Source organism: Pygocentrus nattereri, chromosome 24 (assembly GCF_015220715.1).
Source record: "Pygocentrus nattereri isolate fPygNat1 chromosome 24, fPygNat1.pri, whole genome shotgun sequence".
Lineage (NCBI taxonomy): Eukaryota > Metazoa > Chordata > Actinopteri > Characiformes > Serrasalmidae > Pygocentrus > Pygocentrus nattereri.
In genome coordinates, this window is record NC_051234.1 from 29,579,399 (window position 1) to 29,606,868 (window position 27,470).

Consider the following 27,470-nt stretch of genomic DNA (forward strand, 5'->3'; position numbering starts at 1 on the left):
CTTGCCTCAAGTGGAGGAGTTCAAGTATCTCGGGGTCTTGTTCACGAGTGATGGTACAAGGGAGCGGGAGATTGACAGGCGGATTGGTGCTGGGTCAGCAGTGATGCGGGCTCTTTACCGGTCTGTTGTGGTAAAGAAAGAGCTGAGCCATAAGGCAAGGCTCTCGATTTACCGGTCGATCTACGTTCCCACCCTCACCTGTGGTCATGAGCTTTGGGTAATGACCGAAAGAACGAGATCGCGAATACAAGCGGCCGAAATGAGTTTCCTCAGCAGGGTGGCTGGACTCTCCCTTAGAGATACGGTGAGAAGTTCGGTCATCCGGGAGGGACTCGGAGTAGAGCCGCTGCTTCTCCACGTGGAGAGGAGCCAGTTGAGGTGGTTCGGGCATCTTGTTAGGATGCCTCCTGGACGCCTCCCTTGGGAGGTGTCACAGGCAAGTCCACCGGGGAGGAGACCCCGGGGAAGACCCAGGACACGCTGGCGTGACTATATCGCCCAGCTGGCCTGGGAGCACCTCGGAATCCCTCCCAGGGAGCTAGTGGAAGTGGCTGGGGAAAGGGAGGTCTGGGCCTCATTGCTCAGGATGCTGCCCCTGCGACCCGAACCCCGGAGAAGCGGAAGATGATGGATTTTTGGTGTTTTATGATCTCCACGTATCACTATATGCTTACAATTTATAGCTGAAAGCCAAAAATCTCCGACGCTGTTTGTGTTATTTTCTAAAAGTGATGTTTCCTGAGCAGATCACTGATGAGACGCCGCCTGTTTATAGTTTAGAGCCCAGATTTGGGGAAAAACGGGTCGACTTTCAGTAGAAAAACAAACTGAGTTCAGCTTCTTTTATTATAAGGGTTTAAAATGACGTCACCGTCTATTAGACTTTTCCTGGTAGGAATAGCTACAGATTTTTTTCTCTGTATTTTCTCAATGTTTCTCTATATTTTCCTCTATATCTATATAGTTGTTTTTCTATATTTGTTTTTACTCCTTTTAAATTGTTTCAAAATAACCTTCTGCCCCAGCACAGTGAACTCAGTTGGCAGGGCCTTTTCAGTCACATGACTGAGTAGTTTGAGTAGATCTTAAACATTTTTTATTTTATTGCAAATAAAGTTTTGATTGCCCTTTCAAGCAGTCTGTGCATTTGCCGCATCAGAAACTGCAATGCCAACAAAGGAAATCCCTGCTGAAAAAAAAACAGCAAGACCAGCATGAATTCCATGCTGACCTAAACAGGCTTATGCTGATCTGGTGTTGATTAACCAGCATACCAGCCTCCAAATTACAACATATCTTGGGATATGAGTCCTCACAGGATATTTCAAAAACTTCATAAGCTACAGTGCTAGAACAGTGCGCCATGTAGAGGACATCCTGTCCTTTCCAGTGATGTCTGGAATTCTCTAACTTTTTCTAGCACTCACACAATGTAACTTCGACATTACCAGTGTAAAAACCAATGGTCAAAAACTAAACCAAGTTTAGCCAACACAAATCCTGCGGAGCCCTGCTGATGACATCCTATACAAATAAAAACAATGCATGGCCACACTCTATTAAGACGTGGGAAAGAGACCCTAATGTGTGGCCACAATTTGGTACGTCATGAGAACGATTCCCATGCCTTACTAAGCCGTGGCCAAGACTTAATTACCTCATTCCTAGGCCTTACTAAGTCGTGGCCACACATTAGAATCTCATTCCCACGCGTTAATACAGCATGGCCAGGCATGGTTTTTATTTAAAGTACAATTCAGTCAGATTTCAATATTTATTGTCAGTTTTCTCTGAGATCACATCATGTGAAATAACTTCCCTCTGACTCACTTTCTTCTCTGACTGCAGTTTCTCGCCTCGTCTTTGCCGTGTGTGTGCATCACTCGCTTGAATCTCAAGGCTCATCGTAATGCACAGATCTGATTGGCTGAGTAGCGTCACGTGTGATATTTACAACGCATGTGATTGGTCTGTGAGTCTCCGGCCGCTAAAGTGGTACCGTAAAGGCTAGAAAAGTTACACTGATTAAAACAGGACCACCCCATTGAAATAAAGTAATTCTCCATAGTTGATCAGTTATAGGACAGTGTCTGGGTCTGGACATCGGATTTAAAGCATGGCACACATCATTGATGACGACATTAGGAACGCTAACCTTACTGCAGTAAGCAAGTCTTATGTGTAGGACTTTGCAAGGGTCATGCACAGTCAGTTGCGAAGTGTCCTTTTTTAGATTCAGTATAGCTTCAGATAACAAAACTGACCGAATGAAGAACATAATGCAGTAAATGTGGGAGAAGAAAAATTTACTATTTTCTTCTTTTTTTTTTTTACTATTACTATTATAAACTTACTAAAACTTCAGCTATTATTCTGGATAGCTTGCTAGGATATTTTTCTATGCAAACTAGACTGACCAACCATTTCAAGTTGGTCAAGCCTCCTTCCTTTAAAGCAGCACTATGCAATATTTAGGTTTAAACTCAAAGAAGTAGCATTTATGAGTCAGGAAAAAACAACACATTAAAATATGGTGTGCCTTCGCCACTGTAAACCATTTAAAAGTCAGAGGTACTGACTAGAATTGGGTGGGAGTTTTACTGACCATGTCGTACATCTTTACATATTAACGTCACACGCACGACTCAAAAAGAAGGTCTAGCTTGATGTTTAATGTCAAATGCAAAACCAGCATCATTCTGATGAAGATAGATGACAACAGTAGGGGCAATGGGGCAGTCGTGGGCTAGTGGTCACGGATCCAGCCTTTCGGTCCCCTGAGCCGACAGTACATGATTGTGGATAAGGCTGACCACCACTCCAGGCAAGTGTGCTCACTGCCCCCTAGTGTGTGTGTTGTTGCACTACATGGATGGTTAGATTTCAGAGGTGAAATTCCCCCATTGTGGGACCATTAAGGGTCAGTTAGTCTTAGTCTAGATAATTAACTCGAGTTCACTTCGGGTCAGTGTCATCTGCTTGTGGGGACCCGAAGCACAACCGATGGTACAAAATATTCTTCCACGTGTTGCATACAATTCCATATTTCCACCGGAGACGTCTTCAGATCCCTTACGTTGTGTTTACATGCTGCGTTGGCTGTGTTTAGCATTTGTGTTGGCCTTCAGACTGAGGGTTTGTCTGTAATCAAAGGTTCATTATATGAAGCCACGTTGGTCCTGACAGGTTTTAATAGGGGTCTAATTTTTTACAGTTCAGTGCCTGCAACTATTAACAAGACTGCAGTTATTTACTGAAGACTCAAGACTCGGACTCACACAAAGCAACTTGCGAACATGTCCAAATACTTTCTGGACCCACTGTAATCCAACAAATCAGTCAAGAACAGAAGAGAGCAGAGTTACAGATTACAGTTTCATTTAGTGTTAAAGTAACACCATCAGTTTGTAGACATCACATCATTTTCGACTAGAGGAAGTGCTCACAGCTCAAGATATAGCCCATCACTCAGTTTTCAGTATAATGCTCATTTGAGCGTTATTTTTTTTTCCTTTTCTTAACTGTATTAACACTGAGGAGCTTGCAGCCAAGAGCAGGAGACCAGAAGGCATAGCAAGTTGTCAAAATGTATGAAGTTGAAGTTCAGTTGAAGTTTGCATTTATGGAAAATGTGCACTGTTTAAATCCAGTCTAGCCGTATGCCTGGCACCCGTGGCGTGACTTCTGTGAATTCCACTGAAGTTATGATTGCGAAACCAGAGTACTTTAACAGGAAGAGTTTGGGTGGACCAATTTTGGTAACGGTAAAAGACAGAAAATGGATAAAGCCAGTAATAATAGAAACAATACTAATAAGTTGATTTGTATGGGAGCAGACGTGAACGTACCTCCCGGTGAAAAATGAGATTTTATGGATTCGAGTCTAAATGTGTGATTAGGATTATATGGCATGTGAGAAGAAGTGTGGAACATTAAAACCAAAACCCCTGAAAATAATGGAGGCAAAGACTAGACACAGTAAAAGCTGAAAAAAAGAATTTATAGGTGATTTTTTAGATTTAAAAAAAAAGATCATTGGACTTTCATTAACATCAAAAATATTTGAGGGTTAGGATTAGGCTTTGGTTCAGGTTAAGGTTAGGGTTAGGATTAGGGCCAGGGTGAGAGTTAGGATTAGCCTTTGCGTTGAGGTTAAGGTTAGGATTAGGGCCAGGGTGAGGGTTAGGATTAGGTTTTGGATTGAGGTTAAGGTTAGGGTTAGCATTAAGGCTGGGGTGAAAGTTAGGATTAGGCTTTGGGTTGAGGTTAAGGTTAGGATTATGGTGAGGGTGAGGGTTAGAATTAGGCTTTGGGTTGAGGTTAAGATTAGGGTTTGGATTAGGGCCAGGGTGAGAGTTAGGATTAGGCTTTGGGTTGAGGTTAAGGTTAGGGTTTGGATTAGGGCCAGGGTGAGAGTTAGGATTAGGTTTTGGGTTGAGGTTAAATTTAGGGTTAGGATTGGTTCAGGGTGAGAATTAGGATTAGGCTTTGGGTTGAGGTTAAGGTTAGGATTATGGTCAGGGTGAGGGTTAGGATTAGGTTTTGGGTTGAGGTTAAGGTTAGGGTTTGGATTAGGGCCAGGGTGAAAGTTAGGATTAGGCTTTGGGTTGAGGTTAAGGTTAGGGTTTGGATTAGGGCCAGGGTGAGAGTTAGGATTAGGTTTTGGGTTGAGGTTAAGTTTAGGGTTAGGATTGGTTCAGGGTGAGAATTAGGATTAGGCTTTGGGTTGAGGTTAAGGTTAGGGTTTGGATTAGGGCCAGGGTGAGAGTTAGGATTAGGCTTTGGGTTGAGGTTAAGGTTAGGGTTTGGATTAGGGCCAGGGTGAGAGTTAGGATTAGGTTTTGGGTTGAGGTTAAATTTAGGGTTAGGATTGGTTCAGGGTGAGAATTAGGATTAGGCTTTGGGTTGAGGTTAAGGTTAGGGTTTGGATTAGGGCCAGGGTGAGAGTTAGGATTAGGCTTTGGGTTGAGGTTAAGGTTAGGGTTTGGATTAGGGCCAGGGTGAGAGTTAGGATTAGGCTTTGGGTTGAGGTTAAGGTTAGGGTTTGGATTAGGGCCAGGGTGAGAGTTAGGATTAGGCTTTGGGTTGAGGTTAAGGTTAGGGTTAGGATTAGGGCCAGGGTGAGGGTTAGGTGTTGGGTAAGGATGGTAAGGTTAGGTTTTGCATAATGAAAGTAACTTACTAACAACACAACTACTTTAATTAAAGTCATGTATCGACAGGACGTCTACAGATATTTACCTCAGTGTATTCAGATGCTTCACTGTCATGTTGTTGATGTCTTACTGATAATCTGAATTTATTAATCGTCTACAAAGGACCACTCTAAATAAAGTGTTATTGGTTATATTAGTTGTTGACGCTCGTGTAATTTTCTGTTAAATATGTTTGCATAAAAATTGCTTTGCTGAAAAGTAGAAAGGCTGAGAGAAACCAAACTGAGGCCACTTCTCATGACTTACTGACTGAAAATGGAACAAAACGTAAAGCTGAGAGCAGCAGAGGAACTTCTGCTGAAGATCTATGAAAGTGAAAATGAACCTGCACGTTGCTGTTTAAAGCTATATTTACAAACATGCTGGAAAAAGCTGTATGTTTCTGTGGTAATAACAGATTATTAGGGTCTTACTGGATCTTGCTGGTGGAGTGATTAGTTACAGCTCTCCCACAGCTGTGAGAAGAGTCAGCGCAAGTCAGAATAGTTCTGAAAGTCACACGCTGCCCACTAAAACACCACGCAGCGTGTGCTGATGGTTTCCTTCTTCCTTGCTGGTGCGCTTTTGATGAGGAGCTGTTTACCTGACGTTTGCATACTGAGGGGCTTTTTTTTTACAGTTGAGGTTCATGATTATAACATCAGCATAGAGGGAAACATGAGAAGCACTGATTCTGCTGCAAGAAGTGCTGTTTATTAGAACCACCAGTGGTAAGGCTCATAACACTGGGGACAGCTGGGCCACTTCTAGCCATAGATTGTCACTCTACTGTAGATATAAACCCACTCTAACTAACCCCACTGCCCAACACACAATGACACAATAAACATACGACACCACTGCAAAGTGCAGGCCACTTTGTTTTGTACTGCAGTATCAACGCTGTTTGAAGAACTTGCACTGCTTTTAGGACAGAACGAGCGAGACTCCAGCCCTGTTCTGTTGAGATTAGTTTTAAAAGGGGGTCCTAGGCTTGTTTCTCTTTTCTGTGGTTTTCTCCCTCCTCCTCTAAAAACATCACAGGCCCTGTTTTTCACCAAACATCTCCATCCTCTCTTCACCAGAAGACCAATAGCAGGAGGAGAAATAAAACACTATCAGGGAAGCAAGGTCTCATTAAAAGGGTGATTATAGCATCAGCTACAGCATTTTATATTCACTTAGAGCTACACAGTATCATCGAAGCAACTTCTCATGTGAATGGAGATCATATTGTAGCGTCAGAGTTGAGTAAGACACAGAGGAGGCCGTTATTTCACCACAAGAAGGGCTCTTTATTAAACATCAGGGCAGAAGTGGTCACCACCCACCAGCTTCACCCTGATGGTACACCAACCCCAGCACAAAACAGCCCCACAGAATAGCAATAAACACATGCCTTTAACTGACAAACAACAACATAAACAACATTTAGGTCCCTTTTCCAGAGCGTGCAGGCCTCCAATTAGCCCCACAAGGTCTGAGCCAGCCATTGCTATATATATATATATATATATAGCAATGACCTATGAAGATAAAAATGCTGTTAATATGCAAATTACACCCTACGAATGACTAATATCATAATAATAGTCTATCAAAATTGAAAAACAGCTAATTGACTGCCTAGTGGAGTAACTGAGCATTGCATGAATCTTTGCTTTTGCATTGCTTCCTGTACCTGCACAGAAATAGCGTTGCATGCAGCTCAGCTGTATGGACGTTTCACAATGTAAAGCCAGCCTTAGTTTCTTCATTTACGAAATACTTGATCATGAAAACATAATTTGCATCCTCATGCAAAATGCACTCAATAGAAAAAAAGTACACACAATAATAGTAAAAAATAAACCATCTCCATAAATATGCATGACATTTTCAAAGTAAGATAAATAAATAGTGAAAACATCTACAGATAATTAAATAAAGGCCTTAACTACAAAAATATATAAATACTCTGTCAGTGTGTGTAAAGTTCAGTACAAAGAGTTGTGAACAGAAGAGTCCTTGCCGGTGGTGTATGGGGTGCTGCTGGTGGTTGGAAGGTATGAACAAGAGCTTTGGCCAGACCAGTTTAGGAAGTGGTGGAAGAAATTCTGACACATCAGTCTGCACACTCCTTTACTTCCTCTAGTTCATTTTCTTCTCCATGGCCTTACATGGGCTGCCTCTCTGGGGGGGAGAAAGATAAACATCTACATGTAACAACTTAAGTTTGTCGTATGGACGTTTCAGTCAAGTGTAGATCTGGAAATGTTTCTAATTTGTAACATCAGAATTTTAGTTTTGAAATTTGTATCCCCTATTTTCCATCAAAAGTACTGGAGCTCACCTTCTCTAATGTCTTCAGTGTTGCATTGATCCATTTGGCATCTACACTGATGCAGTGTATTCTTCCATTCTCTGTCCTGAACCTGAGCAGATCAAGAGACCATTCTGACTCTGTTTGTTTGCACTTGATTAAATTTGCATGAGAATGATCATCTAAATGTTTTCATCTTCAGACATACAGAGAGGAGAGTTCCATTCAAAACAAAAAGTTGACTTACACATAGGCCTCAACACACGGTCCCTTGACGGGGACATATGCACACTTTTCAATTCGGCCCCTAAAACGTCCCAGGCTGGTGCTGGGACAGCATGTTGTCACCTTGTCGTCCCCTTGAAAACGGCAAAAGAAACGTCAAGATATGTCATGATATATAGATATGTATGTATAGGTGATACATAAGTAAATGACACTTATATTGGTGTATACATTACATTTAGAGCTACTTATCTGGCCAGTAAGCCTTTATTTGGACATAAAACACTGACATTACACAAATATAAATATATAACTTTCTTGTTTATACAGTAAAACTGTATGTATATTTTACATGATAAACTTTGAGCACACCTGGTCTACCAAGCTCAAATAAATAATTTTTTTGCATGTTTTGATGCACAATTTATGTAGTGTCATGAAATGTACCACAACTTTTGTACAGGCCTTGTTTTATGTCCATGTTGGATTCAGCAAATAAACAGTAATTGTGGATTAAAACATGCAGAAGGGTGCTCTGTGTACGGGATGTTCATTCATTTTCAATTCAAAATCAACAAAAAACGTCATTTGACCGGAGGCGCCCAAACTTTGGTGTGCAACTCCATATAGTTGTGATGTAAACATAAGAAAAGTATTATTTTTTTTACTAGGGTTTATGTAGAAAATCATATTCCCAGCTATTTATTTGGATAAAAATTTGAAGTGGAAAAAAAAAAACATTAAAAACAACAAATTATGATTTGTTTTATGCTTAAATGGCCAGGATCTGCTGATGTCCAAACTTTCTTATTATCTGAAATATACACCCAGTATCTATGGTTTGATACTTGGTTGATTTAATCAAAACTTTACTTAAAGTAAATCAGGTATGCTGGGCTTAATGTAACAAATCCATGCAATGGCTGGAGTGCTTTAAGAAGAAGAACCAAACCTGTGCTTCCACTTACAATCCCACAAAATAGTCACTGTATTTACATTTACTTATTTACTAAACCTATACAGTTAAACCTAAGACGTTTTCAGAGTATTAGATGAAAAAGCACTCACCTCCAAACACACAGGTGGACAGTAACACCACTCCATAGCAGAGGCAGATGATTTGACGAGAGGTTAGATGCATGGTAGATGAGTCTGGAGGGCTGGAGGCTGTAGGAATGCCGTTGGTCTTCTCCAATACTGAACTCATTCAGACACAACACCTTTATATTGTATCAGGAATAGAGAAGTCAGAGTGAGGCATCCATCTTTTAAATAGCACCAGTGGAATAACTTGCAAACACCTCGGTCAGTTATGGCATGACACATTCTTGTGCAGTCGTTCAAGCGGCCTCAGACCGATTCATCACTAGTCTACATTCTAAATAATGAGTCCTTCTAATTTGGGCCTCCAGCAGATTCTTGCCTCTTCATTTGCATCTTTGATTTGACGCATGATCTTTCTGTTGTTAAGCATTGTAGTTGCTTGTTTTGTGACTCCGTAACAAATACATATCTCAGAGTTGACTGTCCAAGCAAAAATCACCGTTGCTCTAGCAGTCCACTAGTCTTCATGTTCATTAGCAGGAGATATTGTGGCATAAATTCTGGATGAGATGTACAGTAAAGTATGTTTCATAGTTTTGATCAGGGGTGGCTCGATGCCACTTTTTCATGCCTGATACTGATATCAATATCGCAAACTTGAATGTCTGCCGATACTGATACCAATCCAATACTTATTCTTGCTGTTAACCCCTTAAAGCTGGGCGTTCACTAGACAACTTTCAGACCCTTGACAGACTTCTAAAACGGAGAGCATCACAAACTTAGTGTCAGTTTGTCACAGAATTTCTTGTCTTTTTGTGGAGAGGGCGCTCACACTAGACGACGATGCACAGAGAGAGAATAACACACATAATTAGTTTGGGCTATGAATAAAAACTCAAACTCACAGATTTCCTCAGATCACATGACACCAACAAAGCTAAACTTGTTGGAGCTGTTTGTGCTTTATGTGCAGCGAAAGCACAAACTGGGGATTAAGTTAAGTGATACTTTTTTAATCCCACAAATGGGGAAATTCCACCTCTGCACACCACATACACACTAGTGAATATACACACACTAGGGGGCAGTGAGCACACTTGCCCAGAGCGGTGGGCAGCCCTATCCACGGCACCCGGGGAGCAGTTGGGGGTTAGGTGTCTTGCTCAAGGACACCTCAGTCATGGACTGTCGGCACTGGGGATCGAACCGGCAACCTTCCGGTCACAGGGCCAGTTCCCTAAATTCCAGCTCACGACTGCCCCAGTTTTAGGATTAAAAAGATGAAAAACTAAAATGGTACTGAGAAGCCCTGATATTACAGTAAGAACTGGCAGCTGAGCTGAAATTGGAAAGAGTGATTTGACTTCTGGAACCACACATTATAAACATAACGGCTCTCGTCTGCCTGTGTTTTACACACAGCTCCTCTGGCTTCACCCCGCTGTTCATGCAGATCTCTTTGCCTGTTTCTCTTCTAGCTCTCTGATTGGCTGTCCTTTGAATAAATTGTTGAAATCTCTGACCTTCTTAAACTGCAGGACTCATGAATGTTTTGAGTTGTAACCTCCCAACCTGGAAAATCGTTTCAGATTGTGAAAATGCATCGCAGGGGGCAAATCAGGCTTAAAGTCAGGCAAAAAATGATGTAGTGTCGGTGGGCCCAACGTTTTATTACACACTCCTGAAACCCAAGAGTCCCTGAAGTTGCTGAATAATATGCCTTAGTACGTGATAAGCCTGTAGGATGTACTTTAACCTAACCTAATGTAACATAACCTTCTAAATACTTTCTTGCTCAAACCATGAAACAAATATTCTACTGCCCTTAAATTGGGAATAAACAGCCCATAACATGACTCACTTACACCATGCTGTCTTTATTTAAAGACACAGTTTTCACAAACAGAACTTTTAGCAGCATTTTTGGTTAGTCGGCACTATTCAAACATTCAAGATATAGTTTAAAGTAACCACTCCGTGTAGTCGATACCTCATTGATATAGCAAAGACCAAGTCTCAGTGTAAACTGTAACTTATAGCTTTACATAAATAAAATTGCATTACATCTTAATGCACTCGCAACTGAAACTACTCCACACAACAGACATGATGACCAAGCTGCTGAGAGGTCTCAGTCATGCCTGAGCCATGTCCACGTGACACACGCTGCTCATCTGTCTCGTGACTCGGGCTCAAATGACACAGGTTTGAAACATTCGAATATCTATTTTTGCGCATTATGTCCATAAGAGGGCAAAGTGGTACCACAAGAGTGATGCATCCTATTCACTTGCCCCTCAAATTCATGTTCCCTTACTAATCACATCCCCAGGAGTGTGAATTCACTGGCAAGAAATCAGCACCAAACAACACAGCAGCTGTAAATAAGTGTTCAAGAAATGTGTAAATGTTTATTATGCTGCCCACTGGATTCTCAGTCATTTCATTTTAAATTGTGATTGTGACTTTGTGTGACTCCTGTCTGTCATGCAGTGCATTCAGTGCAGTGGTCCAGGCCCACACAAGAACCCGCGAGGCAGACAGCAGCCATACCGCTCCTTTTATTACAGTAGAATATTTATTTTCCCTACCGGGACAGCAAACATATATCATTCCGCTGTCTTGATAAGGTTGGCTCCCCACTGACTGTCCACTCTCTGACCACATAGATTACTGTACTGCATACTGCAACTAGTTTTTAATCTCCTTAAACAGATTTAAACTGTGTTAAATTAAACAATGTTAAATTAAATTTGCGAGTTTAGGCCATGCCTTCAACATGGTGGCGGTAGTATGAGGAAAGACTGATTGTGGGAGGAGGGAGAACTCTGAGAACTTGGGCTGGAATTCTGGGCAGCTTCTGGCTGTAGCTAGAAGGCTTGCCCCCCTCATAGCTCACAGTAGGACTGATGTTGGACGGAGGAACAGGGAGGAGATGGGGTGGCAGTGGGAATTGCGAACCCTTCGTCACAGAAATGGAAGGTGAGGGTTTTAATTTATATGGTGTTAGACTGGAAGAAGGAGGGGTTTTAGGCATGTTCCTCCCCCCAAACTTCAGATATAGCATAACTACATATTATTCACTTCACTCATTTACAAAGCTTAACGAAAGAAATCAATAAATACAAAATACGTAAATTGGACTGTGAGTTGAAAAAGTGGCATTTTGTCCAATACTCTGTTTAACCACTAGTGGGCTACCTGGAAAATGCTGAGCAAAAAGCCAGTGGGCTATCTCTTGCTATCTGGGCAGTTGTGACGCATCTCTCTCAAAGTCGAGAGTGTTTTTGTGACAGATTAGGCCGTTAGATAATATGTGATAATGCTTTTTTCTTCTGATAGCCAATCCAGTGATTTTGGCCAGTTTCAGACCTCGATACTGACACTGAGTACTGGATCGCCGCACCCTTAGTTTTATTCCCATGCTCCTCATTCATAATGGGGTGGAGGTTTTACAGCCGAACTTGTGTAAATGTAAAGAATACCCATCCAATACTGTTGAGTTTTTTTTTTATATCTATCTCATATTCCTTATTTTATATAACCAATATAAAGATTTCCATTTAATCATGTTGAATCAACAACGCATATGGAGAAAATGCACTTATTTACTTAGAAACACAGTGAATAGAGAAGAATACTTTAAAATAATTTATTTATTTTCTCACAATAAAAAAAATAAAATTATGTCCATAAATACACAAAGTTTACAAACATATACTTAAATAAATAGCAATAATATTAAGCTTATTTTAATGCATAATGAAATAAAGCAAAAAAAACAAACACTCTTAATGCTATTATAAATGTGGACCCACAAAGTTTTGTGGGTGTTGATGGCGGTTGGAAAGTATGAACGAGAGCTTTGGCTAGACTGGGGAAGGAAGTGGTGAAAGAATTTCTGATCCACAGGACTATGCGCTCCTTTACTTCCTCCAGTTGCTTTCTTTGGGCGCGCCCTCACACGGCCTAGATTGCTGTGGGGGGAAAGATAAGCATCATGAATTAATCACTGATCAAGAGCACTGAGTATTTTTCAATGTCCTATTTTTATTTGCACCTCATATTTTATATTTCTCCATTTTTTTCAGTAAAAAGTACATAATAAGTAACACTTAACAGAATATCTCATTCATTTTTGTAGCCCTATCATTATGGTTCTTTATAATGCTACAGATGATGATGGTTCTGTAGAGAGCCATGAATACTTAGGGAACCGTTTCTACACCAGACTGGTTCTTGCATGGTGAAATGGTTCTTCATATTGATGGAGAAAGTGTTGTAGATGGTGAAAAAGCGTTGAAAAGCGTTCTACATAGCACAAAGCAGGTTCTGCTACTGTTATGACAAAAAATATGCAAAACATTCTCTGTCAACCTGGAGAACTATTTCACTCTGCAAAGAACCATTTAAGCAGGAACTGAGAAGTTATGGTTCTGTATAGAACCACTGGGCCTCATTCACCAACCTTTCTTCAGCAGAAAATTCTTCTTAAAACCCACTTACACCGTTTTCACAGTGGCTCTGACGTTCACCAGTGTTTGCTTATTTGGGATTTGTTCTTAGGTAAGAACAGAATCTACACACTCAGGAGTACGAAGGCGAGAACAGTTCTGTGGTTTAAGAACACGTCGTGAATCTCACGTAGACTTTTTCTTAGAACGTTTCTCAATAACACATTTAAGAAAATACTTGGGAAGTTACTGGTGAATGAGGTCCAGTGTCTTTTCTAAAGAACCTTTGAAGAACCGTCTATTTTTAAGAGTGTAGACATTGATGGCTTTCGGACAGATGGACAAAATTTGACGATGAGCCTTTGAACATATTCACTGAATTTTAGAACTCACGTTCTTTAACTGTTCCAGCTTTGAAATCATCCACTTGCTGTGCACACTGATGCAGTGTTTCCTGTTATTCTTCGTGGTGAGCCTGAGCAGATCAAGAAGCCAGGTGTGAAAACCCTTTCTTACATTTGTTTTGATGTTCACACATCACACCATTTGACCAAACATTTACTGGGAATGACCATCTAAAACGTTTAGTTTAAGGCATACAGAGAGGACAGTTTCGCTCCAAACATAACGTCTGCTTGTCCAAAACCAGGTAACTTACACATATGCTTCGTGGCAATTTTTCCTGCCGCGGACATATGTACAATTTACAATATGCCCCCGAACAGATTCAGCCGGCTTCTTGTGACAGCATGTTGACACCTTGGGGTCTTTAAAAGCTGCCAAACAGCAAAAGAAACATCAAAATATGTTAGAGATATGTTTTAAAAATAAAGGCAGATGATACAACAGTGTAAATGTTGTTGCTGTCAAAAGAAAAACTTTACAGGAGAAGAAAAAATATTCATAACTTATAATGGAAGTCAATCTAAAATGTAAATTTAGACCGTTTCTATTGGTCCAACATAGATTTTCACACTGAGTTTTCAAATTGGGCAAAAAAGCCAAAAACAGAAAGAAAATTGGAGGTATAAGTGATGATACATAATTAAAGTTATATTAAACTAATATTAATTTATATAGGCACAGATATTTTTTACACAATATGTTGAACAATTGTAATGAAAGGTAAAACTAGTAAATGGAAACTATTCCCTAAAATAGCAGAAAATGGCTGTAGATGATGTGTCCACTTACCATTACTTAGAAAATCAATGTGTTTTGACCCGAGGTGTTTAGGTATATGCGTATATACACTGACCAGCCACTTCAACAAGTACACCACCTTATTTCTACACACTTCCATTTCACCAGCTCCACTTACTATCAGCTCTTTGTAGTTCTACAGTTACAGACTGTAGTCCATCCGTTTCTCTGATACTCTGTTACCCCCTTTTACCCTGTTCTTCAGTGGTCAGGAGTGGAGCTGAAGTTTTTAAACACCTTAGTGTCACTGCTGGACTGAGAATAGTCCACCTGCTAAAATATCCAGCCAGCAGTGTCCTGTGGACAGCGTCCTGTGACCACTCATGAAGGACTAGAGGATGACCAACACACACTGTGCAGCAGCAGATGAGCTGTCGTCTCTGACTTTACATCTACAAGGTGGACCAACAAGGTAAGAGTGTCTAATAGAGTGGACAGTGAGTGGACACAGTTTTTAAAAACTCCAGCAGCACTGCTGTGTCTGATCCACTCAGACCAGCGCAGCACACACTAACGTCCGTGTTACTGCACTGCTGAGAATGACCCACCACCCTAATAGTACCTGCTCTGTGAGGGTCCATGGGGGTCCTGACCACTGAAGAACAGGGTAACAAAGTATCAGCGAAACAGATGGACTACAGTCTGTGACTGTAGAACCACAGGACTGTAGAAGTGCTCCTATATGGTCAGCGGAGCTGATAAAATGGATAGAGAGTGTAGATGCGGTTGACCGTGTGTGTATACATTAAGACTTTCTCACAATGTCATATAAATAGCACTCACCTCCACGCACAGCAGTTGACAGCAACACCACTGCATAAAAGAGGCAGATGGTTTGAGGAGAGGTCAGACTGAGATGCATTGTTGCTGATGAGGTCTGGAGGGCTAAAACACTGCACGACTGTTCCTCCTTAGTACTGAACTCTCAGAGACACAGCACCTTTTTATGGTCAGTAATGGGGAAGTTTCTCTTAATAGCATCAGTGGAATAAGTTGCAAACAGTTCTATCAGTCAGGGTGTGTGATGATACATGATTGTGCTGTCATTCGTGCTTGACCGATTTATCACGGATCTAAATTCTTTCTTAATAGAGAGTGTTTCTGCTTTCAGTGGTGTAACAGGCTTCGCACACACTTCTGCATTGTCATTGCATCTTTTCATATGCGGTATTACCATATGTATCCATAAAAGGGCTTGACTCTACCTCTTGCCTTGACACTGAGTCATCTTTCTGTTGTTACGCATTGCTGCTGCTTGTTTTGCTTTCCCAAAACACACACACATTTCAGAAACGACTGTCCCTAAGAAAATATTCAGGCAGAGCGCATTTGGGTCTTATTCTAGTACCGGGGTATTTAATTAGAATTCAGTATGGTCTAGTTAGAGAAAAACTTCTCAAGGAAACGTCTAGAACATCATAATGTCTAACTTACATCATGACTCAGTGCCATGTACTGTTTACTGAAGTAGCCTAGTAGGAATATCAGCATGTTATACAGTCAACAACTGAATATCAAATCAAATAAAATCCAGTTCAGTCAGATTTCAACAATATTTATCATCATTGTTTATTGTTTTCTCATTATAGAGTGCGCCATCTGAAATAACTTCCCTGTGACTCACTTTCTTCTCCGACTGCTGTTTCTCGTCTCGTCTCGTCTTTACACAGATCTGATTGGCTGAATAGCGTCACGTGTGATATTTACAACGCATGCAATTGGTCTGTGAGTTTCCTGGGTTGCTAAAGCTACTGTAATGACTAGAAATGATACGCAGATTAAAATAGCTCCACCTCGGCAGAATTAAATAATTATCCATAGTTTATCAGTTGTAGGTCCAGGTCTGGATAGGACAGCGTCTGGGTCTGGACTCGGCCTGCCTATTAGCGACATCCTGTTCTAATTGTTTGAAATGAACAATCCTGAGATGCTGTGGACCTGATTATCATTAAGATAGAGATGAGGAGCAGTGTGCAAGCAACGGTGCAGCCACCCCGTCTCCAGCCGCTGCTGGCACAAATGGTTCTATGTAGGTACAAAAAAAGGTTCTCTCATTTTCAAATGTAGTATCAGTACAGACTTGACGTTACAACAGAATGTGCCTAGGCCAGTCAAGTTATGTTATAACACAACCAGAAAGTGAAGAGTAACTGAGGCTGGATCTGCTCTGAATTTGCCAGCAATCAGAATATTATTGTCGGAACAAAACCTCGTATCTCCAAAATAGTAACTTTACAGGAGAAGGAAAAAACCTACTTTGCTTTTAATGTAAGTCAATGGAACCAGAATTTTTTCCTGTGTCATTTTTGGCCGTTTCATTTGGTTCATTCAGTATAAAATTTATACACAATATAAAGAACAACAGGCATTTTCAAAATGTCAGAAACAAAAAAACAACATAATTGCTGGAGATACATGGTTTTGTCCCAACAGCAGCTTTTTGATAGAATCAGAGGGTTCTAGAGATGCTATTAAACCCTTAAATGGACAGTTTATTACTAAAGTAGCCAAAGTGTTATTACATGTCTGTAACCTAAGATATAGTGTACTGAATAATAAGCCTTAACATGTAATAAGGCTGGGATTAAAGGGGTTAAAAGAGGAGAGTGGACATAAAGGTAGAAATTGCTGCTGTAAATTGCTGTGATGGACTTGGATTTCCAAGAGCATCCGAGTAAGACTGTAATGGCTATTTATCTGCATGAGTCCTCCATCAAATTCCTGCAAGATTCCCAGGACGGCTTGTTGGCGAACAGAAGCCGACACATTACAGTTGAGTAATGGACTGGCCTCTGTTACTTCTACAGCTGACCTTTCAGTTTCGCAAGTCGAAAAGCATCACGGAAGTGGATTTTTTTAATAATTGTAGTGGCATGCACCTCCAGCTTGGCTGCACACAACTTCTCCATTTGATGTGTGTGGCTACTTCTGTGCAGAAGTGATGCAGCATTGCTAAAGCTTCGTTTTTACAAATTTCTTTTAGCTGCTCACACTCCAGAGAAATTTCTCACAATTTTTCAGCAGTATACTCTTTTAAATAAACATAAACAAGTCATTTTGTAGCAGCATAATCGAGCATAAATCCAGACATGAGCCAATAGGGTCAGGAACGAATGCATAAAATACAGATAATATAGAAACTTCGATTTTGGGCTCAGGATGAAGAGGAAACCTTTTTTGAGAAAAGTAGAAACTTGCACCACACAGCCATGTGCAGCTTGCACTCGCCTCGTCTGTCAGATGACACATTTTGTTGATTTTCTATTTGTAAATACGTTAACATCCTTGACAGAAAACGAACTTAAATATGGAATTTTTCTGCAATTTTACCGCACATTTACTGTGTATTTGCTGAATTTAACATATTGGAATAAATGAAACATGAAATATAGATGTGCCTTAACTTTTGCCACATTTTATGTTTCAATATTTTATCTTATCTCATAAATAAATAGTAATACTTCATGCAAGTCTGCAGAAGTGTGTTCTCTGTATAGGATGTGTTAATGTTTTTCACTTTCAACGAAAAAAAAATCAACAAAACATACTTAATTTGATGGGGGTGGGGTGCTCAAACTTTTGCATGCAACTATATATGTGAATGCTGCCGTTACTCAACCCCTTACGAGACCACGACCCACCAGCAGGCCCCGAGTTTTATTCACTTATATTCAATTACACACTATATTCATACTATGAATATCTCAGCCAGTTTCCACTGAAGACCCTTTAGATACTGAATAATAAGCCTCAGTGTGTAGTAAGAAGATAATGAGTCAAGCTTTCAGTACAGTTGCTAACTGACTGTAGACACAAATGAGTGCAAACTGACAAAACAATCCGAAACAAACATATGAACATGTTTAAAAGACAAGTTATAGATGCAGTTTGTTGACAAATATCTGAAAAATCATTGACAGGATCAACATCATCATCAAAGAGAGAAGACAACAAGGTCTTCAGTGTGTATTTGAAAGGCTGCATTCATAACATGAGAACACAACATCAAAACCTTGAGTTCTAAGTAGAACCCTTTCGTGCTTAAATGGCTCTTTGCGTGGTAAAATGGTTCTTCATATTAAGAAAGAGTGCACTGTGTATGGTTCCGTGTAGCTTTTTGAATATGCGTCTGTATAGCAGGCCACCCTGACCACCCCTTCAAAACTGCACGTGTTTTTGGCTCTATAGAGAACCTTTTTGAAAATGGTTCTAGCACCAAAAAGGGTTCTTCTTTTATTACAATCTTAACATCATAACAATGGGCAGTGCTATACATAAACATACACACATGCACAGTTTTAAAGGGTTGGTCAAGGTGGCCACTGTCTTGCCCTGAAATCTGATTGGCCACCCCACATGCCACAGTGTGCTTGTACAACATGACAGTTAATCATGTGATAACAGCAGCCACATGATAACTCAGCCAAGTGATGATAGATAAGATCGACGTAACCTTGCTATAAATATGTCATGACAGATATCATACGCTGTCTTATGGTGTCACAGCGGATCATGTCCAGTAATACAGGAGTGTTGCTTTTCCTGAGAGACACCATCATATTTGTTGTCATGACAACAATCTAGCTTACGCTTAGCAAAAATGAGCTTGCGACATCAGTCGTTATGCAGTGTCCTAACTTCAAGCGTTTAGCCAGATAACTTAAAATTCTTTAAGGGGAATTCCACAAATTTTTAGAATTTTCGGAATAATTCAGTCATTGAGATTTAAAGAGTCATTCAGAGTGATTTGATGTGCTGTACTTCTGTAAAAGGAAACTTGCTGACTCACATTTCTTTTCCTCGACTTGAGGCTTAAGATATCTGGCTAAACTCAGAAATCCTGCCCCACCATCACAGAGCAGGTACTATTTGGGTGGTGGGTCATTCTCAGCACTGCAGTAACACTGACGTGGTGGTGGTGTGTTAGTGTGTGTTGTTCTGGTCTGAGTGGATCAGACACAGCAGTGCTGCTGGGGTTTTTCAACACTGTGTCCACTCACTGTCCACTCTATTAGACACTCCTACCTGGTCGGTCCACCTTGTAGATGTAAAGTCAGAGACGACAGCTCATCTGCTGCTGCACAGTTTGTGTTGGTCATCCTCTAGTCCTTCATCAGTGGTCACAGGATGCTGTTGGCTGGACATTTTTGGTTGGTGGACTATTCTCAGTCCAGCAGAGACACTGAGGTGTTTAAAAACTCCAGCAGCACTGCTGTGTCTGATCCACTCAGACCAGCACAACACACACTAACACACCACCACCACGTCAGTGTTGCTACAGTGCTGAGAATGATCCACCACCTGCTCTGTGAGGGTCCATGGGGGTCCTGACCACTGAAGAACAGGGTAACAGAGTATCAGAGAAACAGATGGACTACAGTCTGTAACTGTAGAACTACAAAGTGCAGCTATACAGTAAGTGGAGCTGATAAGATGGACAGTCAGCGTAGAAACAAGGGGGTGGTCAGAATGTGATGCCTGATCAGTGTATTTCATACAGGTGGAACCATTGTGCACATCTGAGTGAAGTAAATGTAAAGAAACCTTTTTTAGTGTATATAGACAACATTTAAATATTTTTATGGAAATATATCTAAATCTGGAATAAAACATTTATCTATTCTTTTGAGAATGTTTAGTTTTAAAGTGGCCCATTTTAAGTTATGTTTCAGTATGTTTACAGGAATTATACTAAAATAAATGCATTCCTTCGTTCTTAAACAAAAGCATATTTAATTATCATCATAAATGAATTATTTAGACGTATTTTAAAGCGTTGACTTTTAAACTGTGCTTTAGTACATTTTGATGGCATTTTGGAAACTCACAAACACATTTGAGTATCGTGCACTGAGTTGGGATTATTTAGATGATAAGAAGCAGAAAATGCTAAACCTATGCTAAAGGTCATGCAGAGAAAACACACTGAATACAAAAAATACTTTGAAAATAATTTATTTATTGTAAAAAAAAAAAAAAAAAAAATGACTCCATGAATGAATTCATACACATAAATGAAATAAACAGCGAACACATTAAAGTGAAACTCTAAAGATGCCTGCTTTAATGGTTTCTTGCCTGGTGAAATGGTTCTTCAGATTGATGGAGAATGTGTTCTATAGAGCATCAAAAAGGGTTCTTCTGTTGTTGTTCTTATGTCAAGCTTTTAATAAAAGAAGAACCTTCTTTTTGGTGCTATAGAGAAACATAAGCAACATATTCTCCAGTCTGAAGAACGATCTCACCATTCAGACAACCACCAAAGCATGCAAATACTGTTCATGGTTCTGTATAGAACCATTGTCATCACTAAAGAACCCTTAAAAAACATGGGTTTTAAAAAGTGTAGGCAATTCATAAATAAATGAAAACATGAAGAAACTGTAGATGATACAAAAATATAAATTCTGTTATTATATGGAAAGTTTCGTTTCATTCCAGTTCAAAGTGTTGTGAACAGAACAACTTCATGCTGCCATTAATGTGGATCCTCCAAGTTTTGTGGGCGTTGCTGGTGGTTTGACGGTGTGAAGAAGCTTTGGCCAGACTGCACACGGCTTTATCTCCTCCAGCTGATGCTCTAGTGTGTGCCCTCACACGGTTTGCCGCTCTGTTCAGAAGAAAGAGAAGCATCTTGGTTTAATAACTGAAGCTTCTCTGGTGGAAGATCCCATAAAGAGTATAGGTTTATGCTATTGTCTATTTTTATTTATATTAAATGATAACCCCCGATATTTATTAGGTACATGTAGCTACATTACGTACGTTACATTGTGCATAATAAACAAAGCTTTTATTAGAGTAGGTGTAAGAGGGGGCTTTGATGGGGCTTTCATTGAGCCTCATTTATTTTGCTAGCGTCATCATGGCTTTACATTCCATACATATGTCTGATAAACAGGAGTGCAGCCAGATGTATGATAACTCACGTTCTTTAACTCTTCCAGCTTTGAAATCACCCACGTGCTGTCCACTTTGGTGCAGTGTTTCGAATGATTCGTCATGATGAGCCTGACCAGATCAGGAAAGCAGGTGTGAAAAACCTTTCTTGCATTCATTCTAGTGTCCACAAATCAGACATATTTTGTGTGTCCATTTCATTGAACATTTACTGGGAATCACCATCTAAAACCTTCAGCTTCGGATGTACAGAGAGGTCAGTTGCACTCAAAACAAAACGTCTGGTTTTCCAACGCCAGGTAACTTACACATAGGCCTCCTTGCACCTTCCCTTTTTACTTTCCGGGACGTATGTACACCTCGAAATTTTGCCGTAGATGGGTCCAGGGGTGGTGCTCCGACAGCAGGTTTTCACTTTGCTGTCATTAAAAAACACTGCAAAACAGCAGAAGAAACATCAGGACATGTTAGAGAAACATCTTATAAACTAAGAGACCATTATTAGTCCCACAACGGGGAAATTCCACCTCCGCATTTAATCCATCTGTGCAGTGAAACACCACATACACTCTAGTGAATGCATACACACTAGGGCGCGGTGGGCAGCCCTATCTGCAGCGCCCGGGGAGCAGTTGGGGGTTAGGTGCCTTGCTCAAGGACACCTCAATCACATACCGTCGGCGCTGGGGATCGAACCGGCGACATTCCGGTCACAGGTACGGTTCCCTAACCTCCAGCCATCGTTTGCCCCACAGGCAGATATTCGGCATTATTAATGGTCTATTAATAGCTTTCATGAACCCAGAAAGACACCAATACTCTTTACAAAATCCAATACATGTATATATTTACAATGATTAACCTTATTATCTATTTAAACCCAAAACATTAATTGAGAAAATAATAAGCTAAATATATACAAAGTCATCATTTATAGGGTATTTCTTGTATATTTACATTTGTGAAAAAAAAAAGTTTTCATTTTTTTTTTTTCTTTTAAGGTTAAGTTAGAAGATTCAGATTTATCCTGGGTTTAATTTTTTGCATAAATAAAAGAAACATTACCACCAATTTCATGATAGAGCCCATCGTTTAGACGTAAGTGTGGATCATTAAGAACGGTCACTATATTTCCCGCAGATAAGTAAACTCCGTTATGTTTTGAATATATACAATAGTATGATTTTATGTGTGTACAGCTGTTTAAAGCTGTTTTTGCATATAAACACCCAAAGAGCAAAACCTTGGGTCTCTATTTTTTTTACATAATTTGAATAAACCAGCTTTCGAAATGTCATGACAGAATATCAGATGCGGTCAAAAAAGAAAATGTGTTGCATTAACATGTATTAACCAGTGTTTTTCCTGCTCTTGTAAAATGACTTTTGGAGGTACAGAAAAATTGCTTTGATAGTGACGATATACATAATCAGAATTAAAATTGTCTGCAGTATGTTTTTACAGTAAAACACTATATGGGGAAGTCGTGGGCTGGAGATTAGGGAACTGGCCCTGTGACCGGAACGTTGCTGGTTCCCCAGCACCGACAGTCCATGACTGAGGTGTCCTTGAGCAAGACACCTAACCCCCAATTGCTCCCCAGGCGCCGTGGATAGGGCTGCCCACCGCTCCGGGCAAGTGTGATCACTGCCCCCTAGTGTGTGTGTGCTCACTAGTGTGTATGTGGTGTTTCACTTTCTCAGATGGGTTAAATGCAGAGGTGGAAAGTATCGCTTAACTTATATGACAGTAGAATAAACACAAACGCACACTGATAAATAGCTTCTTTACAGTATTATATAAAGAACACTCACCTCCATGACCGATCACACAGGTGGACAGGAAAGCTACTGCATAAAAGAGGCAGATGGTTTGAATGGAGGTCAGACTGAGATGCATTGTTGCTGCTGAGGTCTGGAGGGCTGGAGATTGCAGGACGGTTACTGTTCTTCAGTACTGAACTCCTTCAGACATAACACTTTTATACTCTGTCAGGAAGTGGGAAGTCTTTCTTACGAGCAGCATCAGTGGAATAAGTTGCAAACATTCTTTATTCATAGTGCGCTGTGACACTCCTCTGCAGTCATTCAGAGTGATTGAGCTCTTAATCACTGATCTAAATTCTGTAAGAGCTTCGGCTTCCGTCAGATTCCTCGGCAGTGTAACCTGACAGACGTCTGCGTTATCTAATGCATCTCCACACCTTCAAAATCAGAGCATGTATGCAATAAGATTGGAATTCACGGTAACACTGTCTATGAAAGTCACATTTGAATGCATCTATAAACACATTTATAACATGTTATAATGCATTCATAAAGCATCATAAACGTGGCTATAAATATTCATAAAAATGCATGATAAATATAGCCATGCTTATTATGCCATGTAAATTAACGTAATGCATTATAAGTACTGTGTGGTAATGCGACCGTGTGTGGTGGATGAGATGAGGCCCCAGGAAAAACTTTGGGGGGATGCAAAGGTGAGGATCCATCAATTCTTTTTGATTTATTAAGTTTACAAAAAAATGAGGAAAAAAAAAACACAAACAAAAAAGGAAAATGCATAAAACAATCGCCAGGCTTCTCCCAGCCTCTAGATTACCCCCCTGGTCTATGAGCCCACCTGCTAGGCCCTGCCACCCTTAGCAGACAATTCGTCTGCTCCAAGCTGTGGTTCCCTCTGGTCTATGCACTGCTGCCTTAATACCTCCCCCTTCCATGGAACACACCATCCTAAGGGGTTATAAGACAAAAGAAGCATTAAAATCAGTACACAATATACATTACTTAACAAGGACACGGTTACTTTAGATTTCTCTAAATACACTAGTCAGTTTTCTCTATTCTGTCTATGGGGTCTGCCGACAGAGGACACCCCGCCCCTTGAGGAGATTAATCAGGGAAGTACGATTATGTCCATCAATGATTTCTTACAGGTGTAACTGTTCCTTCTAAAGTGAGCTTAATCTGATGTAGATGCATCTCATATTACTAAAGGTGTAGAGCAGATGTAACCTCTATGGTGATGTGTCTGGCACCTTGACATCATCACATACCATTCATAACACATTATAAGAGCTCATAAGCTGTATTCGTCCGCTCTAAGTGAAGCGTACTGGACTAAAGCCTCCTCCAGGGTTCAGACTGAGGCTTCAAGTTTGAGTATTTACTGAAGGATTTACTGAAACACTAAAACACAATAAAGCTCATTACAGGCTTCAAATGTCAGAGTTTAAACTAGAGCAACATCAGTGTTTCACCCAATGTGGGAAAGTCAATGTTCACCACTGTTAATGTGCACCACCATTAGCCTGGCACTGACTTAACACTGCATATCCAATAAAACGCCAGCAGAAATCAGCATCACTGTACTGTAGTGTTACAGAGTGAAGGTTAGAGTGTTATTAACACTACTTATAATGCATTATAGTAATAATTCATAATGTATAATAAACATGGCTATAATGTGTAATTTAGTGTAATTCATTTTTATAAATATGTATAACCAAGTTTATAATGCCTTATGAATGCATGATAACATGTTATAAATGTGTCACTTATTTTGCTTTGCCTGAATAAATGCACATTTTTCCATCATTCTGAAAACGCTCACTTTCCCTGACAGTTTTCAGGTGCTCACCATGACTGGATTGTGCTGGAGGAGTCTGGATTTACGCGAGTCACACTGAGGACACAGTGAATAGTGTTAGTTTCTTCTTACTAATTTTAGTGTATTTCAAAAGTAGAAGCCACGCAGGAAGCAGTACAGTCACACCCTGATATTCTTAAACTGGGAAAGTATCAAACCCTTAAGATTTTAAGCAATATGACAGCAAATGGGTGAAAGCAGTGATCCAGAAGTACAGCATTCAATGAGAAAATACTCACTTCAGTTCCTGGCAATGAATTAAGGTAATGAATGAACAGCCAGTCCAGCCCACTGAACACATTTCATTATGACACAGCCAACAAATAAAGAATAATCTCACTTAGTGATTTTAGAATTTACTGTGGCAACGCAAATAGGGTAGAACCAAAAGGTTTGTGTTTAAACTTGGGTCATTTAATACTACAAGACTGTAATCTTGTGTTTTTCATGTTGTACACGTAAAGAAAAGTACCAAAAAGTTCAGTCTTAGAAGTTAGTTGCATTTTCTGCTTCTAAAGGATACGATCTAACACCAGATTTAGTTGTTGAGGATTCTGTCCTTTTTATTTTGACTTTTTTCTAAAACTGGAAAGTAAATAACTCTTATTTGATGGGCATTTTGACTAGAAATAAATAAATGGTGGTCTCTGACAGTATATTGCTGCTGTTGGAAGAAAATCTGCATTTTTGTAATTTTTCAGTTTTTGACATAATTTGAAAGTGTCTGTTGCCCTTTGTGTGTGTGAATTTCATGATGAATGGACCAAAATGACTTGGAAAACATTCTGGTTCCATTGACGTACATTAAAAGTAAAGTAGGTTTTATTCTTTTCCTGGAAAGTTACCATTTTGGAGATACAGTTTTTGGTTTTCCTCGACAACAGTGACATATATACACACACACACACATATACTCACACCAAAGACTGACCGTCTGTACACCTACTCCTTCAGGCAGTTACAATGACATAATCAGCCAATCTTGGTCAGCAGTGCATAAAGTTATGCAAGGCTGTGCTTCCCGAAAGCACAGTTGAGCAACTACTGTGGGAACTGTTTAAAATGATTGTATGATAGTCTCTTTATCATATAACTATGTTGTTCAACGATACTTTAGGCAAATGCACCCCACGTATGAGCCAGCAGCTCCAAGTATTGTTCACATCAGTCATTAGAATAGGCAAAAATGTGATGAGTCATTTTGACCATGGCATGATTGTTGGTGCCAGACTGGCTGTATTTCAGTAATTGTTGATCTCCTGGGATTTTCTTGCACAGCGGCCTCTAGAGTTTATTCAGAATGGCATTTTCATAGCAGTTGTAATTTTATGAGCATAAACTATTAATAAGTTGAAGATTTCTGCATGAATTATGACTACTACCTTTTAAGTGCCATCAGTAAGTGCTATATGAACAGTGCTTTTCCAGAATAATATTTTCACTACTCCTTCAGTCCATGTATGCTTGGTAACTATAGCTGATCATAAAACCTTGTCATTTCAGTTTTTCATTTTTTTATATGATGTGAAATGCCCAGTTACCCTTTCCTGTTTATTTAAGTTTCATGATAAACAGACCAATAGCAAGGGTCCAAAATGACTAAAAAAACATTGTTACATTAACTTACATAAGGTTTCTTCTCCTGTAAAGCCACCGTTTTGAAGGTAGAAAGTTCTGCTCTGACAGTGACAGTATGCGCTATAGAATTACTCATCTTGGTGGAGGAATTCTTTGTCTTTATTTTATGTTGTCATCATTTTATAAAAGCAGTAAGATACTGCTGTGTATTACAGTAATTAAAGTTTCATTCCACTTTGTGCTGTTCCTGAGAATGCCCCTTACCCATAATGTAATGATGCTTTATGTTGATGGTCCCTTAGATGATCTGCATACTCAGTGATTATCAGACTTTCTGGTAATTGACTATCAACAACATTACAGTTAGGTTTACAGTGTCGTCCCAGGAAAAGATAGAATGAAATATTTGCAGAAATGTGAGGGGTGCACTCACTTTTGTGAGACACTGTGTGTGTGTATATGTATGTATGTATGTATATATATATATATATATATATATATATATATATATATATATATATATATATATATATATATGTATATATATGTATATACATGCATGCTGTTTGCTATCCGGTGTCGACCAGAGGAGGATGGCTTCCCCTTTTGAGTGTTGGTTCCTCTCAAGGTTCCTTCCTCTTGCTTTTAGGGAGTTTTTCCTTGCCATTTAATGCTTGTGGGGGCTCGGACCCGATTTCTATGTAAAGCAGCTTTGTGACAATGCTTATTGTAAAAAGCAAAATATAAATAAACTTTGATATGACTTGACTTGATATACACACTGTGTGTATACATATAGTGGTGCTGACCTGTAACGAGGAGCGATGTAGCGGACGCAAGTGCGGAGGTAAGCGACTTTTATTGAGGGCAAATCCAGGTTCATGGTCAAGACGGTCCAGGTTCAAAAAGGAT

The 27,470-nt window shown here is 39.9% G+C and overlaps 1 long non-coding RNA gene across 1 annotated transcript; it reads right to left on the minus strand.

Moving 5' to 3' along the window:
* Window positions 1–7,132: 7,132 nt before the first annotated feature.
* LOC108434954 lies at window positions 7,133–7,848 on the minus strand. Its single transcript, XR_001858410.1, has 3 exons — window positions 7,745–7,848; window positions 7,528–7,609; window positions 7,133–7,367 (listed from the first exon to the last, which is right to left on the minus strand). It is a non-coding gene; the product is annotated as an uncharacterized LOC108434954 (long non-coding RNA).
* Between the last annotated feature and the right edge of the window lie 19,622 nt (window positions 7,849–27,470).